Below are 4,923 nucleotides of genomic sequence, written 5' to 3' on the forward strand. Positions count from 1 at the left end.
GAAATTTCGAATTGGGTTTCTTTAGACCAGGTGAGTCTCCCAACTATTACGTAGGCATCTGGTATAAAAAGGTCTCTTCCAACCCTCCTACTGTAGTTTGGGTAGCAAACAGACGAACACCCTTATCTGATAGATTCAAGTCTCAATTCAAAATCTTAGATGGTAACTTGGTGCTCTTAGATGAGTCAAACACTCAAATTTGGTCTACAGATCTTATGATGTCTACTTCTTCAAGTTCGGTGTTCGTAGTTCTTCTTGATAATGGCAATTTAGTTTTGAGAAATGGTTCAAGTCCACCAATTTGGCAGACTTTTGAGCATCCAACCCATGCCTTATTGCCTGGTTGTAAGCTTGGATACAACAAGCTGACAAATACTAAGCAGGTTTTAACTTCGTGGAGAAGTAAAGAAGATCCTGCAGAGGGATTCTTTTCCTTAGAGATTGACCAAAATGCGTCCCAGTATGTACTGAAGTGGGATAAATCTGTGGAGTACTGGACTAGTGGAACTTGGAATGGTCGTTTCTTCAGCTCAATACCTGAAATGGGGTCGAATTTTAAGTATAATTTCATCTTCTTTTCGAATGATACTGAGAGTTACTTTACTTATTCTCTGAATGATAATTCCACTATAACTACACTTATGATGGATGCTTCTGGACAAATGCAGGAACTAGTATGGTTTGAGTCTCCCGAACAGTGGTTTTTGGTTTGGAGTCAGCCTGAAACAAAGTGTGAGATCTATGATTTTTGTGGGGGTTTTGGTACTTGCAAGCAGACTACTGGATCCGAATTCTGTAGTTGCTTGACTGGTTTCACGCCTAAATCAGATAGCGATTGGTATCAGAGTAATTCCTCTGGTCGGTGTGTAAGAAAAACCAATTTGCTGTGTGGTAGAGACGTGCAAGATCTTGATTTTCTCAACATTAAAGTCAAGACTGTGCCTGCAAATAATTCCATGGCAGTTGGTTGTGCTGAAGAATGTCGTACCAACTGTTTGAACAAGTGCTCCTGTAATGCTTACACTTTTGTCAATAATCAGTGTTCAGTTTGGGACGGAGATCTCTTGAACCTGTCAGAAGACGACACGAGTGACAAAACAATCTACGTCAAGGTTGCTTCTAAAGACCTTCAACATCGTAAAACGCGTAAAGGGGTCACTATGAGTACTATTGTTGGGTCTGTTGCCGGTGTGGTTTTTGTCTTGGGTTTAATTTCGTTTATAATCTACAGAAAAAAGAGGAGTTTGGTTGGAAAAACGACAATGGAGGGCTTGTTGGTGGCTTTTGTATACAAAGATTTGCAAATAGCCACCAAAAACTTCTCTGACAAACTGGGAGGAGGTGGTTTTGGTTCCGTTTTTAAGGGGGTTCTGCGTGATTCATCCGTTGTGGCAGTGAAAAAGCTTGATAGCATCAGCCAAGGAGAAAAGCAGTTTAGGAGTGAGGTCAGCACAATTGGGACCACCAAACACGTTCATCTTGTAAGCCTTCGTGGCTTTTGTGCAGAAGGCAACAATAAGCTTTTGGTGTATGATTACATGCCAAATGGTTCTCTAGATTCCCATCTTTTTCATGACAAACCAGTATTAAACTGGAAGACAAGGTATGAGATTGCACTTCGGAATAGCAAGAGGGTTGGTTTATCTTCACGAGAAGTGCAGAGGCCTTATAATTCACTGTGACATAGAGCCAGAAAACATCCTTCTAGATGCTGATTTCTGCCCAAAAATTGCAGATTTTGGTCTTGCAAAGCTTGTCGGTCGAGACTTCAGCAGGGTTTTGACAACTATAAGAGGAACAAGAGGGTATCTAGCCCCAGAATGGTTATCAGGGGTGGCGGTGACAGCCAAAGCAGATGTTTTTAGCTACAGAATGTTGCTCTTTGAATTAGTAAACGGTAAGCGAAATGCAGAGAGATCTGAAGATTCAAGGGGTACATTCTTCCCTTGTTTGGCTGCGAGCGTAGTTATGGTGGGAGGTGATATCCTTAGCCTACTAGACAGCAAGTTAAAGAGGGAAGCCAGCATTGAAGAAGTGACTAAAATTTGCAAAGTTGCATTTTGGTGCATCCAAGATGAGGAAGATAGTCGGCCTTCGATGAGTGTGGTGGAACAGATACTTGAAGGGGTTTCGGATGTGAACATGCCTCCAGTCCCACGATCCATCCAGCTCTCCGTTGATAACACGGAGCCCATTGTTTTCTTCACCGAAGTAACAAGCTAGCTGTTCCGAGAGCGCAATCTTACTTCTTCAAGGTAATTCCGTATATTTCCTTTGTTATGGTGGCATTATGCAGTACGTCGTTATGGAGTAATAGATTAAGCAGTCTTTTTAAGTTGTTATATTTTCTTTGTTAAGGTCGCATTATGTAGTCTATATATTGTTATAGAAGAAAAGAGCAATTTAAATTGTTATACCTGCGTTTTTTTTGGAAACAATTTATACATTGGATCCTTGTTTTTGTTAAACTTATAAGCTAAGTCTGTGATTATCTATAAGTTATCTTATTTATCATAGTTGATAGGTTATTAGCGACAGTTTTATTTTGATGGTTATTTACCAACAGTTGTGTTGGTTCATAAACCATATATATGTTGGTTAACTGTCTGTCGCTTCATATGTGTGTATATATATGTGTTTCTTGAATAGAAAAATTTGCTGCAGTAATAATAAGAATATCCTTTGATCTCCGGCCCTGTTTTTCTGTGTTGTTTCTTATTTTGATCCAACGGTTTTTGGTTTTTAATTTTCACGATTTGGTGAAAACTGCTTGAATTTTTTCAGGACTTCTTTTTACAAGAATCATTACCTGTTTGTTCTAAATGAATTGAATGAAATTGCATAAGTAGATATATGACTTAGCGATATGGATTATGAGGGGAGATCTTTTCTTAACAAAAAAAAAGGGTATTAACTTTGTGAACAATAGCGGTCAAAATAGGTGGTTATAAAAATCTGACATTTTTTAGATATAATATCTGATTTTTGTCTCTCAAATCAGATACAAATATTTTTTTTTCTATCAACAATTATTAAAAAATATTAACATTCTGGTGATAAAAAATATATAAAAACATTCTTTGGTTCATTTATGCATTTAAAAAATAGTAGAATTATAAAGTTTGACGTGATTTCATATTGTGTTAAGGGTTTTGATGGTAGATTGAGAGTAAAAGTGTTTGATATTATAGAGTAAAACCACAATATTTGATCCTAAAAACAATAAAAAAACAAGTCAAAATTGTCCCCTATTTATTGAAAAACACCCTTAGTTGTCAAATTGATTCTCACTAGAAGACAAATTAGTACTCAAACTTGGAGGGCTGGATCGCCCCCGGAGGAAGAGCCTGGGGTAGGCGGGGGCAATCCCCCTATTCAAGACAAACCAGATGTTTTGTTCCCAAATCAGATACATATGGTCCCAAAATCAATTAAAAAAATATTGTTAAGGATGGATCGCCCCCCATGGTCAACATGACCCCCTCGGGAGTGATCGTGTGGTTATTTTGTGAAAAGGTTAAAAAATGACTATTTTGTTAATATATTGGGTATTTTTTGGTTATTTTGGTGAAAATCCTTTTCTTTACTTTTGGTGTTTTAAATGATATGTTTATTAGTGAACTCAATTCAAATGATATTCATGTGTGAAGAAAAGACACTAATACATACACGAATAGGTCCAAGGTTCATTAGTGAACAATTTTCATAACTACCGATTTTTGTTACTTATCATATAACTGTTCATTGTTGAACAAATAAATCGTTCATATATGAACAAGCAAAATGTGATTGATTTCGGTGTGAAAATGATGAAGGAGAGACTGTCATTTTAGTAATAAAAAAACACTAAGTTTTTTGTGTTTATTTTAAAAATCTACAAAAATCCAATTTCCTAAAAAAGTTAACGTATAAATTTAATACTTTATATTTAAATGAAATTATATAAATGCAATTGTAAGTAAAGTAAAATTGTAATTTATTTGTGTAAGTTATTATATATCCACGATACGTGTCATACAACAATACTGTTAAGGAGTATGTAAGCTTATAGACTTGTACACAAAGAATACGTTCGCTTTCATTTGAAAGTAACTCAAAAGTCATGATTGACAGTTAAGTAATTATTCATGAAGAATAATTATAGAATATGTGTTAAAACGTAGTTATGATAATTATAGGGTATTATCTGTAAATAAGCATAATTATTTAAAGCTTTAGATAATTATATAATTATTTACATATAAATATCAAACCTTATTTAAAGTTACAGGATGACTATGATACCAATATATATAAACAGGGTGTTAAGCCAATTCAGTTGGGGTGAATGAATTCAATTCTCCGAATTTCGGCTATCAGACTATATACACATATTTAGACTTACAGTTTTTTTGGGGCTAGCACCTAGTGGAGGATCTACGCATGTTCGTGTGTGGATCGACTGTAGAGGAAACCCCGTTTGGTTTTTAAGTGTCGCATCAGACTTTTCATTAGATCTAAAAGATACAATCCTAAACACCCTATGATGTGTTATAATTGATTAAATGTCTCATTGATCAAGCTTTTGGGTTTTTAATTTAGAAAAGTTCTTTTTTTTTTAAATTATTGTACAAAATTTTTATTTTACGCTGCCTTTATGGTTACAAGTTTCTTTTAAAACCTAACAATTTGAATTTTAATAACTATTAAATATGAGCCTTTGACGTGTACCTTAGTTGGTAAGGAAACGAGACGACTCCCGAGTTAGATCCTGACACTCCATCAACTAACCTTAGCCGCTAAGTGAGTGAAAAAATGCCCTCTCAGATGTCCTTGGTGGTGAGTTCATTGTGAGGCTGGTTGTGGTTGTTGATAATCAATTTTTTTTTTACCCAAATAGATATCTAATATGATTAAGCATTTAAAAAAAAAGATTTTTCTAAT

At 35.4% G+C, this 4,923-nt stretch overlaps 1 pseudogene; it reads left to right on the forward strand.

Moving 5' to 3' along the window:
* The window catches only part of LOC112527570, a 9,618-nt pseudogene extending 7,395 nt beyond the window's left edge, over window positions 1–2,223 (forward strand).
* The last annotated feature ends 2,700 nt before the right edge of the window (window positions 2,224–4,923 follow it).

The sequence above is a fragment of the Cynara cardunculus genome (genome assembly GCF_001531365.2).
Source record: "Cynara cardunculus var. scolymus isolate 2C chromosome LG 15, CcrdV1, whole genome shotgun sequence".
Classification (NCBI taxonomy): domain Eukaryota; kingdom Viridiplantae; phylum Streptophyta; class Magnoliopsida; order Asterales; family Asteraceae; genus Cynara; species Cynara cardunculus.